The following is a 15,523-nucleotide window of genomic DNA, read 5'->3' on the forward strand; positions in this document are numbered from 1 at the left end:
TTCAGCTTGACAGTGGCTCCGTGCACAAAGCGAGGTCAACACAGAAATGGTTTGTCAAGATTGGTGTGGAAGAACTTGACTGGCCTGCACAGAGGCCTGACCTCAACCCCATTGAACACCTTTGGGATGAATTGGAACGCCGACTGCGAGCCAGGGCTAATCACCCAACATCAGTGCCCGACCTCACTCATGCTCTTCTGGCTGAATGGAAGCAAGTCTCCGTAGAAATGTTCCAACATCTAGTGGAAACCCTACCCAGAAGAGTGGAGGCTGTTATAGCAGCAAAGGGGGAACCAACTCCGTATTAATGCCCATGATTTTAGAATGAGATATTCGACAAACAGGTGTCCACATACTTTTGACCATTCAGTGTATGTATTTTGCTCTAAATGCTCCTCAGTTTCACCACGGACTACTTGATGTTGATCCAGGTCTATAAGGATGCCAACATCCTGGAGAAAATCATGAAGGGCAAACGGAGGGATCTTGTCCCAACGCTTGACGACAATGACATGACGTCACCAAAGTTGAAAATAAGTATGTTGCTGACGATCCAATTTGTCTTAAATAATTCAGATCCAGTATATGGATGTCATTCTAGTCTAGTCGTTTCACATTATCACTTTATCCCCAAATTGCTAATACACACACACACTCTGTAAATCCAGGGAAGAGTGGCATTATCCCGAAGAAGTCCAAGTTCCTGCAGCAGAAGCTGAACGAGCTGTACGAGGCGGTGAAGAACTTCACAGACAAGTGTGGCCGCCGCCTCAGCACCATCTTCCTGCGGCTGCCGTCGCCCGCCGAGCTGCCCAACTACTACATCGCCATCAAGAGGCCTGTGGACATGGAAAAGGTCAAGAGCCACATGCTGACCAACAAGTACCAGGATGTAGACGCGCTGGTGGAGGACCTGGTGCTGATGTTCAACAACACCTGCACCTACAATGAGTCAGAGTCTCTGATCTACCGTGACGCCCTGGTGCTGCACCGTGTGCTGCTGGAAACCCGCCGAGACCTGGAGGGGGGTGAGGACGCCCATGTGCCCGATGTGGCCCGCCTCATCCAGGAGCTCATCCACAGCCTCTTTGTCTCCGTGCTGGGCCATCAGGACGATGAGGGTCGTTGCTACAGCGACTCGCTGGCGGAGATACCTGCTACTGACCCCAGCAGCCCCGACAGACAGCCGCTCAACTTTGAGATCATCAGGACTAATGTAGACCAGGGACGCTACAAGAGACTGGACTTGTTCCAGGATCGCATGTTTGAGTTGCTAGAGAAGGTGCATGCACTGTTGGGGCACAATTAGGGAACAGTGTTTGCCATGTTCTATTATTTTCTCTCTCTCTATCTTTGGGTAATATCAACCATAGGTCTGATTTCTGTGCATTTAAGTTAGAAAGTCCTATGAAATTACCCTGGAATATGATCAAAGTATATGTGATGTCACTCCAGGACAGACTCTGAGTTCTTTGAGGATGCGGTAGAGCTGCAGCATTTTTTTATCCGGGTCCGAGATGAGCTGTGTAAGAATGGCGAAATCCTACTCACCCCCGCCCTCAGCTACACCTCCAAACACCTGTCCAACGACGTGGAGAAGCAGAAGAAGGAGAAACTACCCAAGGAGATAAAGGAGGACAAGCTCAAGAGGGAGGAGGAGAAAATAGGTTTGCACTCACTGACACGCTGAACTTAGCAACTTGTAGCAGGGCAGATAGATATACCTATTCCACCAATCAAAGCAGTGTCAACAATAGTTACCCAGTGGCACCAGTTAGTTATAGGGCTTATAGTAATCATGCCATTTTTTTACTGATTAACCAAGTTGAGTTGTGAACCCACAAAAGCTGAGAAGAGTGAGGACCCTGCCGGAGGGGCATGGCAGTCTGGTCTCCAGGGTACCTCCAGCCAGGACTGTAGCTTCAAGGACAGCATGTACCATGTGGGAGACTTTGTGTACGTGGAGCCTGCTGAGCCCAACCTGCAGCCACACATCATCTGCATTGAGCGCCTGTGGCAGGAGGTTAGTGCCTTTGCACATCCACTACTGAAAAACATTAGTTGCACGGTTCAAACAAGGTGCTTGAGGTGCTTAAAGTTCACAGGAGGTTGGCCGTCCTCCCCTCAGCATCCTCCACTGTTAAAGTTCTTGAATTTGGCACTCTGAAATTCAAGAACTGGAATACCTTGAGTATCTGACATTTTCTCAAGTTGAAAAGTACTTGAATTAAAATGAGAACAGAAAATGATCAAATATGTTAATATGAAAAATATTAGAGAAATGTATTGATATTGCAACTTAATTTTCACGCAGATTGGCGAGTTTCATTTTCTCACGTGTTTCGTGCTCTGGTTGCCAGACGAGCTCGTTCATTCCACCCACACTGCCACTAAGCCAGGCAGGTTCATTACTGACTGATTAGGCGCCACCAAATGCCACATCAATAGCTAAAATGCCGGGCTGTATGCTCTTTATGTTCGACTACTCCCCCGGAAGCTAGGTAGCTCAAGGGTTCTGGCTGTTAGCGAGGTATACTTCCAGTCAACAGTTTTAGAACATCTACACATTCCAAGGGTTTTTCTTAATTTTTACTATTTTCAAAATTGTAGAATAAAAGTGAAGATAATAAAACTATGAAATAACACACATGAAATCATGTAGTAACCAAAAAAGTATTAAACAAATCAAAATATATTTGAGATTCTTCAAATAGCCACCCTTTGACTTGATGACAGCTTTGCACACTCTTGGCATTCTCTCAACCAGCTTCATGAGGTAGTCACCTCGAATGCATTTCAATTAACAAGTGTGCCTTGTGAAGTTAATTTGTGGAATTTCTTTCCTTCTTATTGCATTTGATGCTAATCAGTTGTGTTGTGACAATGTAGGGGTGGTGTACAGATGATAGCCCTATTTGGTAAAAGAACAAGTCCATATTATGGCAAGAACAGCTCAAATAAGCAAAGATAAGCAACAGTCCATCATTACTTTAAGACATGAAGGTCAGTCAATGCGGAACATTTCAAGAACTTTGAAAGTTTCTTCAAATAAAGTCTCAAAAACCATCAAGTGCTATGATGAAACTGGCTCTCGTGAGGACCGCCACAGGAATGGAAGACCCAGAGTTACCTCTGCTGCAGAGGATAAGTTCATTATAGTTACCAGCCTCAGAAATTGCAGCCCAAATAAATGCTTCACAGAGTTCAAATATCAGACACTTCTCAACATCAACTGTTCAGAGGAGACAGTGTGAATCAGGCCTTCATGGTCGAATTGCTGCAAAGAAACCACTTCTACAGGACACCAATAAGAAGAGACTTGCTTGGGCCAAGAAACACGAGCAATGGACATTAGACTGGTGGAAATCTGTCCTTTGGTCTGAAGTCCAAATTGGAGATTATTGGTTCCAACCGCCGTGTATTTGTGAGACGCAGAGTAGGTGAAAGGATGATCTCTGCATGTGTATTTCCCACCGTTAAGCATGGAGGAGGTGGTGTGATTGTGTGGGGGTGCTTTGCTGGTGACACTGTCTGTGATTTATTTAGAATTCAAGGCACACTTAACCAGCAAGGCTACCACAGCATTCTGCAGCGATACGCCATCCCATGTGGTTTGCGCTTAGTGGAACTGTCATTTGTTTTTCAACAGGACAATGACCCAACACACCTCCATGCTGTGTAAAGGCTATTTTACCAAGAAGGAGAGTGACGGAGTGCTGCATCAGATGACCTGACCTCCACAATCCCCCGACTCTCAACCAAATTGAGATGGTTTGGGATGGGTCGTACCGCAGGTTGAAGGAAAAGCAGCCAACAAGTACTCAGCACATGTGGGAACTCCTTCAAGACTGTTGGAAAAGCATTCCAGGTGAAGCTGGTTGAGAGAATGCCAAGAGTGTGCAAAGCTGTCATCAAGGCAAAGAGTGGCTATTTGAAGAATCTCAAAAATAAAATATATTTGATTTAACACGTTTTTGGTTACTTCATGATTCAATATGTGTTATTTCATCGTTTTGATGTCTTCGCTTTCATTCGACAATGTAGAAAATAGTAAAAATAAAGAAACCCTTAAATGAGTAGGTGTTCTAAAACGTTTGACCGGTAGTGTAGCTAGCAAAAACTAGCTGGCTAGAAGGATGACGTTAGAGGCTAACATTGAACAGAGCCTGACCTCAGCAGGAGCAGTTCACTGAAATTAAGCTCCAGAGTGGTGCAGTGGTCTACGGCACTGCATCTCAGTGCTAGAGGTGTCACTACAGACCCTGGTTCGATTCCAGGCTGTATCACATCCGGACGTGATTGGAAGTCCCATAGGGCGGCGCGCAATTGGCCCAGCATTGTCCTGGTTTGGCCGGGGTAGGCCGTCACTCTAAATAAGAATTTGTTCTTAACTGACTTGCCTAGTTAAATTAATAAAAAACCTAGCTATAATCAAATGATGGGCTACTATAAGTTCTCATCACAAAATACCTTTTCTTTACAGAGAGTAGTGAGACAGGCTGCAATGAAGGAAGCAAAGCAGATGCACAGAGAAAGGAAGCATTGAAGCAAGCAGGGAGAGAGGTTAGTAGTATAGTGGTTCCCAAACTTGGGGTCCGGGACCCATGTTGGGTCTCCTAAAATGTAAATAGGGTACCCTGAGAGAGTCTTTAATCTTATCAAACACATTAATAACCTGTTTCTCTTCAAATGGGTATAGAATACAACATTTTAGAGTCAACTAAGGGCCTTTTACACTGTCAGAATTCACTTTCATGTCATTATGTGTTGGGACAGCCTGTGGGACCAAAAGTTTAAGTATAAAGACAATTTAATATTATTATGTACACTGAACAAAGATATAAATGCAACATGCAACCATTTCAAAGATTTTACTGAGTTACAGTTCATATAAGGAAATAAGTCAACATGCTCCGTACTGACTTACCACTCTTATGTAGTAAGTAAGTAGTAAAACACATATTATTGAGTAGAACTGTTAAGGTAGTGATGAATAAATAGTATGTTTATTTTTATGAGGTTGTGGCGATAAACTGCCATCTGTTGGTGACTAGAAATAATTGCATAATAGGAAATAGTACAAATTGATGGTCCTTGAAAATAAATATTAGTGCTTGAGAAAGTACTAGAAAGTCCTTATATTTCACTTACCACTGTTTGTACAAACCCTGTAGTAGTGATGCTGCATTATTTTTGCATTTTGTTGTGGAAATGGTCTGACATTCAATCATTTATTTTGCTGTATATGTGTTCACTTTGACTGCTTCAAAATCACACACACATGAAGAATCAATTGGTCTGTCCTTTTTTATAGTATTGCTCTGTGTTCTTGCCTTCGCATTCCAGGTGAGAAGTGGCTGTATGGCTGCTGGTTCTACAGGCCAAATTAAACATTCCATCTTGCTACACGCAAGTTCCTAGAGAAGGAAGTCTTCAAGAGCGACTACTTCAACAAGATTCCCATCAGCATGATACTGGGAAAAAGTGTTGTCATGTTTGTCAAGGTACTGAGCTATTTTCTATTTCCATGTTTCAGCTCTTTGTAATATGGTTGAAGCATGACACGTTTCGAGTGAATCATTGCATGATGTTATTGACCTTGGCTTTTGTTTTGTGACTGATTCCCGGACTACTTTAAGCTTCACCCAGAGGGCTTCAGGGCAGATGATGTATATGTCTGTGAGTCTCGCTACTCAGCCAAGACCAAGAAGATCAAGATGTGGATCATGCCCCTGAGCTCCGTTAGGTTTGTCCCTCGGGACATACTGTTGCCTGTAATCCGTGTTGCATCCATGTTCTCCCCTAAGCAAGATGAAGAGAAGCCTGCAGAGATACAAGAAGAGGGCAAAGCCGTGGACACTATTGTGGATAAGGTGAGTGGTTGGAAATCATGGCCAATATGACTTTGATTAAATGTGATCCAACAGAGTGCAAACAAAGACAACCTGACTGCGTGTGTATGTGTAGGAGAGGGACGATGTAACCCTGGACATGACCAATAGGGAGCCAGGCTGCCAGTACTATGAGCAGCTCTACTACAACGACACCTGGCTAAAAGTGGGAGACTGCGTCTATATTCGCTCACATGGACTAGTCTAGCACCGAGTGGGCAGGTAGGGTAAATACAACTCTACAGACACATTTCCCAGAATTTGATATTTCTTGAAATATAATTATTATTTATTTAGTGTATTTAAAATAAAGTAGGTTTTATTTTTGTTTAACAGGATTGAGAAGAAGTGGATGCGGGACAAAGCGGCCTACTTCTTTGGGCCCATCTTCATCCACGCAGAGGAGACGGAACATGAGGCCACCAAGATGTTCTACAAGAAGGAAGTGTTCCTTAGCAACATGGAGGAGACTTGCCCCATGACCTGTATCATAGGTATTTTCTCTGCCCTTACATTTTGTCCACTTTTTTATAATGTTGATGCTATGTTATTTTCAAATGTTGATTAGAGAACATTGAAGTTTAAGTGCATGGGTTGATTGTATTTCACTGAACATGTGCCATGCTTATCCCTCTCTCTGTTCATTTGTTCCATAGGGAAGTATGCAGTGTCCTCCTTCAAGGAGTACCTTTCGTGCTGACCCACTGAGGTGCTTGAGGAGGGCGTTCTGCTGTGTGAGAGTCGCTACATCGGGAGTGACAAACAGATGAAGAAGTTCAAGGGCCTAAAGCGCTTCACCCTCTCTGGGAAGGTGGTGGAGCCCGAAATCTATTACTTCAGGTGAGTGGTTTGACCTTCACATGCCTCAAGATGCTGTGCATAATCAGCAAAAGTAAGAAAAACATTTCACAATGCAATAAAGCAGTACTCTGGATGGGTGAGTTATGAGTCAGTCACAAACACTCCTTTTCGTTAAGGTAGAACAGAACTCTCAACACCCAGGTGTAACTGCACCCAGTCTGCTCCACGTGTCTCGTACAGGAAGCTGATCGTGCCCCAGAATCAGCCATCCCCTCTGCTGGACAGGAAGATTGCGGTGCTGGAGGCCAAGTTTGCCGACATGACTGACGAAGAGTTGGAGGACCTGGGGGAGGATGATGGGGAGCTGGGAGACACCTCCATACCCCAGCTCCAGAGCGCCATGGCAGGCAGCGACATGGACATGCCTTACAACCCTCCACAGGTCAGAGTACCAACATACACTAGGCAAATGTGTGGTTATGTTGTGAAAGTAAAGCTCTTTTACAGTTCAAAAGTTCTTGGTAAGATCGTCGACCCCAATGGCCTCCTGAGTGGCGCAGTGGTCTAAGGCACCGCATCGCAGTATTAACTGTGCCACTAGAGATTCTGGGTTCGAGTCCAAGCTCTGTCGCAGCCGGCCGCGACCGGGAGACCCATGGGGTGGCGCACAATTGGCCCAGCTTCATCCGGGATAGAGGAGGGTTTGGCCGGAAGGGATGTCCTTGTCCCATTGCGCACTAGCGACTCCTGTGGTCGTGGTCGTTGACACGGTCACCAGGTGTTGGCGTGGATGGCTTCTGGGTTAAACAGGCATTGTGTCAAGAAGCAGAGCAGCTTAGTTGGGTTGTGTTTCGGAGGACGCACAGCTCTCGACCTTTGCCTCTCCCGAGTCCGTACGGGAGTTGCAGCGATGAGACAAGACTGTAACTACCAATTGGATACCACGAAATTGGGGAGAAAATGGGGTAAATAAAATGTTACAAAATATATATAAATAAAAAGATCGTCGACCCTGATTTAGACATGTCAACTGAATTGCATGCATCATGATCGAAACTAAACATGTCTCAAATGATTTGCATGTTCAGGGTAAGATTGAAGAAAAAGCCCTCTTAGCCATCCAGTTGGAGGTGTGTATAGCAATGACATTTGTCTAGAGATGACATGACACACTCTCCCTTACTTGACTCCAGTCCACGCCCAAGTCCGTAAAGGAGAGGTCCAAGAAGGAGGGCTCTAAGAGGAAGATAAACATGAGTGGCTACATCCTGTTCAACAGTGAGATGCGAGCGGTCATCAAGGCCCAGCACCCAGACTTCTCCTTCGGGAACTCAGCCGTCTGGTGGGCACCGAGTGGAGGAACCTGGAGTCTCCCAAGAAAGCTGAGTATGAGGGTAAGAGATCTTACAAGTGTACCTAGAAGGGACTTTTTCAGGTTTCTAAAAATGACTGGTCATTTTTTCAATCCCACTTGCAGAAATGTCTCTGCCAATTACGTTGCCAAAAGTTGTAATAGTGTGTTTGCAGAGCGAGCAGCAAAAGTGGCCGAGCAGCAAAAGTGGCCGAGCAGCAGGAGCGGGAGAGGGTGGCCCAGCAGCTGGCTTTCCCTAGAGCAGGTACTGATGGGGGTGGTGCCCTAGAGCAGGTACTGGTAGGAGTGCTGATGGGGGTGGTGCCCTAGAGCAGGTACTGGTAGGAGTGCTGATGGGGGTGGTGCCCTAGAGCAGGTACTGGTAGGAGTGCTGATGGGGGTGGTGCCCTAGAGCAGGTACTGGTAGGAGTGCTGATGGGGGTGGTGTCCTAGAGCAGGTACTGGTAGGAGTGCTGATGGGGGTGGTGCCTCTCCCAACCCTCGTGGGGATGATTTATCACAGCATAACACCTGTGTCAGGTAGTCCCTCACTGAGGGGGATGAACCCCCCCCTGGGGACACTTGGAGCTGCAATGAGAAGCTGAACTGCTAGAATGATGATCCCTTTTTAATTTCCTCATCACTCCACCCTTGGCTACTCTTTTATTGCAGTACTGTGCTATCCCCTCTTTTCAATTATACACTTCTTCAACATTTATTAAGAAGCTTACCAATTTAACTGGATCTTTCTGCAATCAGTCTGATTCAAGTAGTGCTTGTAATTTGTGAGTTAATTGCATGTGTATGAATGTCTGATTATGGAATATCAAATATCCTAACTCTAGATTGATGTTTAGTCATTTAGCTAGTGCATGACCTCTGCCAGATAGTTGTAGTTGCAAGTACCACTGATTAGGGTTGCACATTTTGGGAAATATTCAGAGGTGGAGTCTTTCTGTGGGAATTAACGGAAATGTATGAGAATTAACGGAAATGTATGCAAATGGATATTAATACCATTTAAATCTAGATGTTTTAAACTTTTAATATATTTACCTTATCTTATGGAGACAGAAACATAAACCTTTTACCTTATCATAAGTAGACAAGGCCTATGGTATCATCACCACTGTGTCTCGCCACTTTGGCCTGGACACATACCACCCAGACCCTCCCCTATAGGTTTAGGTTTTGCGTCCGGAGTCCGCACCTTTAGGGGGGGTACTGTCAGTACCCTGGGCGTGAGTTGGGTGGGTTGTCTATGTTCGTTTTTCTATGTTGTGTTTTGAGTTTGTCCTGGTATGGTTCTCAATCAGAGGCAGGTGTTGTTAGTTGTTTCTGATTGAGATTCATACTTAGGTAGCCTTTTCCCACTTGTGTTTCGTGGGTGTTTATTTTCTGTCTAGTGTGTTTGGTCACCTTACAGAACTGTTTTGGTTTCGCTTCTTTTTCTTTGTTATTTTGTTTAGTGTTCTGAGTTTAAATAAATATCATCATGAACACATACCACGCTGTGCTTTGGTCCTCACCTCATTCCAACGACGATCGTTACAATTCTGCATCTTTTTTGCATTCGTCACATATGAATAGGCAACAGTATTTGCAAATGTTCACAGCTTTTCCTTCTACATTAGCTGCAGTGAAATGTCTCCACACATCAGATACTGCCCATGGCATTTTCCTGTAAAGATTAGGGGGGGAAATAGTTAAGCAGTTTGATTGATTAAACAAATCCTTTGTAAGATAATTGTTTTAAAATGAAATATTTATGGACACGGGTGAATTAACACTCAGTTAGCAGCCTCAAGCAAGCAAAAACTGATTTGCAGAAATTGTTAACAAGTTAGAAATGATTTAAACACACTTTGCGGTAGGCTACTATTTACTAGTTAACAAAAAATCATGTATGTCATATAAAATATATTCACCCCACCCAGTATTGTAATCAAAACTTACCAGAAAGCATGTAGTCCTTGGCTCAGACAGTGTAGTAGTGTGGGCTCAATAGCATCTCATTAGTGTGCAAGATCTTGAGAATCAGCTGTACATGTGATGGAAGAGTGCACTGTGCATGCAGAGGGTTGCAATTCCATTGAATTGGGGATAGTTGAACCAAAATATCCCACAAGGCCTGAGAATTGCCATATGTGTATCCCACAAAAAAAAGGTTCCTGTTATAAGTTAAAATAAAATATGAATTAAAGCAAAATTCCCCAAATTCCAGGGCATAACTTTACCGGAAGGTTTCTGACCCTTTGCAACCCTACCACTGATGCACATATCTGTTGTGTTGCGATACCCTCCTCCTTCCCAAAGGCATGATGGGTACATGCTGCTGCAGGGCCTAGTTGACGGCATGTTTAGTATGACTGGCATGAGGTTGCCTTTCTTGCTCCATCATCACCTGATGCCAGGTATCTCCAGGTCCTTGGCATGCCATACCTGGGTAAGAGCACTTTCACAGCCTCCCTCCATGCCATGCCCCTGCAGTTGCTTTCTGTCTACCACTCTAACTCACTAGAGTGGCTACCTGTAACATAAGCTGAGGTCCTGTAGTGACTAACCAGTCAACAGCCGTTCACACAGCCTGATGCTCAGTCGCTGAGGGATTCATCAACAGGGTAATGCATTGCTAAATTATATTGTAACACTGGAAATACAATGTTTATGGAAACACAGTTCTCTGAAGTACCTGAACATTCAATGTAGATTGTTGCTGATTGGTCTTTCTCTATATTTGGTCTTGTGTATATTGGTCTTTCTCTATATTAAATGTGCAGTAGTAAAGTCAGTATTTGACAACACAATCCAAGATGGCCAGCTGGAGAAGCATCCAGCTGCAGATTGTGCGTGCTGATGCTGCATGTGAAGCTCATGCGTCTCAGATGGTATTTTTGCTTCTCAAATGGTATGTGAGTTCACAACATGTAGACGTTTTTTGGTCTTGTGTATAGCATGAGCCAGTAGCTTTGTTCCAGGGCGTCATTGTGCTTCGCACATACTTTTGTATATACAGTCGTGGCCAAAAGTTTTGAGAATGACACAAATATTAATTTTCACAAAGTCTGCTGCCTCAGTTTGTATGATGGCAATTTGCATATACTTCAGAATCTTATGAAGAGTGATCAGATGAATTGCAATTAATTGCAAAGTTCCTATTTTCCATGCAAATTAACTGAATCCCCAAAAAACATTTCCACTGCATTTCAGCCCTGTCACAAAAGGACCAGCTGACATCATGTCAGTGATTCTCTCGTTAACACAGGTGTGAGTGTTGACGAGGACAAGGCTGGAGATCACTCTGTCATGCTGATTAGGTTCGAATAACAAACTGGAAGCTTCAAAAGGAGGGTGGTGCTTGGAATCCTTGTTCTTCCTATGTCAATCATGGTTACCTGCAAGGAAACATGTGCCATCATCATTGCTTTGCACAGAAAGGGCTTCACAGGCAAGGATATTGCTGCCAGTAAGATTGCACCTAAATCAACCATTTATCGGATCATCAAGAACTTCAAGGAGAGCAGTTCAATTGTTGTGAAGAAGGCTTCAGGGCGCCCAAGAAATTCCAGCAAGCGCCAGGACCATCTCCTAAAGTTGGTTCAGCTGCGGGATCGGGGCACCACCAGTACAGAGCTTGCTCAGGAATGGCAGCAGGCAGGTGTGAGTGTATCTGCACACACAGTGAGGCAAAGACTTTTGGAGGATGGCCTGGTGTCAAGAAGGGCCGCAAAGAAGCCACTTCTCTCCAGGAAAAACATCAGGGACAGACTGATATTCTGCAAAAGGTACAGGGATTGGACTGCTGAGGACTGGGGTAAAGTCATTTTCTCTTATGAATCCCCTTTCCGATTGTTTGGGGCATCTGGAAAAAAGCTTGTCCGGAGAAGACAAGGTGAGCGCTACCATCAGTTCTGTGTCATGCCAACAGTTAAGCATCCTGAGACCATTCATGTGTGGGGTTGCTTCTCAGCCAAGGGAGTGGGCTCACTCCCAATTTTGCCAAATCACAGCCATGAATAAAGAATGGTACCAACACATCCTCCGAGAGCAACTTCTCCCAACCATCCAGGAACAGTTTGGTGACGAACAATGCCTTTTCCAGCATGATGGAGAACCTTACCATAAGGCAAAAGTGATAACTAAGTGGCTCGGGGAACAAAACATTGATATGGCCAGGAAACTCCCCAGACCTTAATCCCATTGAAAAGTTGTGGTCAATCCTCAAGAGGCGGGTGGACAAACAAAAACTCACAAATTCTGACAAACTCCAAGCATTGATTATGCAAGAATGGGCTGCCATCAGTCAGGATCTGGCCCAAAAGTTAATTGACAGCATGCCAGGGTGGATTGCAGAGGTCTTGAAAAAGAAGGGTCAACACTGCAAATATTGACTCTGCATCAACTTCATTTAATTATCAATAAAAGCTTTTGACACTTATGAAATGCTTGTAATTATACTTCAGTATTCCATAGTAACATCTGACAAAAATATCTAAAGACACTGAGGCAGCAGACTTTGAAAATTAATATTTGTGTCATTCTCAAAACTTTTGGCCACAGCTGTATCGTGTATGTGGACATCCCTTCAAATTAGTGGATTCGGCTATTTCGGCCACACCTGTTGTTGACAGGTGGATAAATCGAGCACACAGCCATGCAATTGTCATAGACAAACATTGGCAGTGGAATGGCCTTACTGAAGAGCTCAGTGACTTTCAACGTGGCACCGTCATAGGATGCCACCTTTCCAACAAGTCAGTTCATCACATTTCTGCCCTGCTAAAGCTGCCCCACTCAACTGTAAGTGCTGTTATTGTGAAGTGGAAACATCTAGGAGCAACATTGGCACAGCCGTGAAGTGGTAGGCCACACAAGCTCACAGAACGGGACTGCAGCCTAAGATCACCATGCGCAATGCCAAGCGTTGGCAGAAGTGGTGTAAAGCTGGCCGCCATTGGACTCTGGAGCAGCGGAAACACATTCCCTGGAGTGATAAATCACGCCTCACCATCTGGCAGATGGATGCCAGGAGAACGCTAACTGCCTGAATGCATTGTGTCAACTGTAATGTTTGGTGGAGGAGGGATAATGTTTTTTCATGGTTCTGGCTAGGCCCCTTAGTTCCAGTGAAGGGAAATATTAACACGACAGCATACAATGACATTCTAGACGATTCTGTGTTTCCAACTTTATGGGAACAGTTTGGGGAAGGCTCTTTCCTGTATCAGCATGACCGTGCCCACGTGTACAAAGTGAGGTCCATACAGAAATGGTTTGTTAAGATCTGTGTGGCAGAACTTGACTGGCCTGCACAGATTCCTGACCTCGACCCCATCCAACGCCGACTGCGAGCCAGACCTAATCGTCCAACATCAGTGCCCGACCTCACTATTGGTCTTGTGGCTGAATGGAAGCAAGTCCCCGCAGCAGTGTTCCAACATTTAGTGGATAGCCTTCCCAGAAGAGTGGGGGCTGTTACAGCAGCAAAGGGAAAACCAACTCTATATTAATGCCCATGATTTTGGAATGAGGTGTCCAATTACTTTTGGTCGTGTAGTGTACCATTCGGTGCACTAGCTCTGGTCCACAGGGTTATGTTAACCACTTGCTTTTGCAGCTAGCTATTACACACTAGCTAGGTAGTACACACTAGCTAACTAGTATCTTTTTTTATCATTCTTAATGTATTTTCACCACCTGTGCTGTTGGTTGCGGTTACCCACAATCCTCTCTGGCACCATTCAACATCCTGTCTTAGCTCGTATGTCTCACAGCGTCTGTGGCTTAAGGCGTCTGTTGCAGCCAGTCCCTATTGGACAGCTGTGTCCTGGTGCACTCTGACTGTTTATGTTAATACCTTCACTGCCGGTGTCAACACGGGTGCTCCTGGAGCCTACGGAATCCAGGTCATCTACACATCTGTGTGTGTACAGTATGTGCTTTCTCTACCCTTGACCTTGTTCTGAACACCTCCAAAACAAAGGTCATGTGGTTTGGTAAGAAGAATGCTCCTCTTCCAACAGGGGTTATTACTACCTCTGAGGGTTTAGAGCTTGAGGTACTTGTACCACATACAAGTACTTGGGAGTATGGCTAGACGGTGCACTGTCCTTCTCTCAGCACATATCAACGCTGTAGGCTAAAGTTAAATCTAGACTTGGTTTCCTCTATTGTAATTGCTCCTCTTTCACCCCACCATGCTAGATTATGGAGACGTAATTTATAACTCGGCAGGTAAGGGTGCTCTCGAGGGGCGAGATGTTCTTCACCATTCAGCCATCAGATTTGCCACCAATGCTCCTTATAGGATACATCACTGCACTCTATACTCCTCTGTAAGCTGGTCATCTCTGTAAACCCGTCGCAAGGCCCACTGGTTGATGCTTATTTATAAAACCCTCTTAGGCCTCACCCCCTCTCTCTGAGATATCTACTGCAGCCCTCATTCTCCACATACAACACCCATTCTGCCAGTCACATTCTGTTCAAGGTCCCCAAAGCACACACATCATTGGGTCTCTCCTCTTCTCAGTTTGCTGCAGATAGTGACTGGAACGAGCTGCAACAAGCACTCAAACTATCTCAATCTCTTCATTCAAAGACTCAATCATGGACACGCTTACTGAGTTGTGGCTGCTTTGTATAATGTATTGTTGTCTCTACCTTCTTGACCTTTGTGCTGTAGACTTTGCCCAATAATATTTGTACCATGTTGTGTTTCTACCATGCTGTGTTGTCATGTGATGCTGCCTTATGTTGTTGTCTTAGGTTTCTCTTTATGTAGTGTTGTCTCTCTTGTTGTGATTTGTGTTTTTTCCTATATTGTTTTTATTAATCCCAGGCCCCTGTTCCCTTAGGCCTTTTGGTAGGCCATCATTGTAAATAAGTATTTGTTCTTAACTGACTTGCCGAGTTAAATAAAAATAAATGTACTATTTCCTAATAACCTTGTGTATGTATGTGTTGTGTTGTGTATGTGGGAATGTTTCAGCAGCTCGAAAGAAAGATGTGCGAATTACCAAGGAGCAGGAGAGCCGGCTGCCGTCCCATTGGCTGAAGAGCAAGGGCGCTCATTCCACAATGGCAGACTCACTGTGGTGCTGCAAGACCTGATAATGTGTGACACACTGAACATCCGCCAGACGAACAACCAGTAGGATATCTGAGCCACTGCTCCCTACACTGTCAGACAGGAAATGGGTTTAGGCTCATTTGAAAATGTGTAAATGTTGTTTTGTTATGTTACGTTAAATGTGGGCATTCGTTTGTAGAATGGTTAAATTAGCTTGCTTACTCTGTTCAAGCTGTTTTGTGTTTGCATTTTAATTGTTCTAACAAGTGCATTATTGTATTTAATGTTTCTGTGATGGATAAACTTTTTCATAAAAAATGCAGAGAAGGGACTTGTTCTTGACTGCTAATTTAGTGGCTGTGTACTACAATATGGAACATTCTAGTGGGGAGTGGGAATCCACTGAGT

The 15,523-nt window shown here is 44.5% G+C and overlaps 1 pseudogene; it reads left to right on the forward strand.

The window, feature by feature from the left end:
• Positions 1–347: 347 nt before the first annotated feature.
• Positions 348–8,726, forward strand: LOC135541887 (protein polybromo-1-like; annotated as a pseudogene).
• The last annotated feature ends 6,797 nt before the right edge of the window (positions 8,727–15,523 follow it).

The sequence above is a fragment of the Oncorhynchus masou genome, chromosome 6, assembly GCF_036934945.1.
Source record: "Oncorhynchus masou masou isolate Uvic2021 chromosome 6, UVic_Omas_1.1, whole genome shotgun sequence".
NCBI lineage: Eukaryota > Metazoa > Chordata > Actinopteri > Salmoniformes > Salmonidae > Oncorhynchus > Oncorhynchus masou.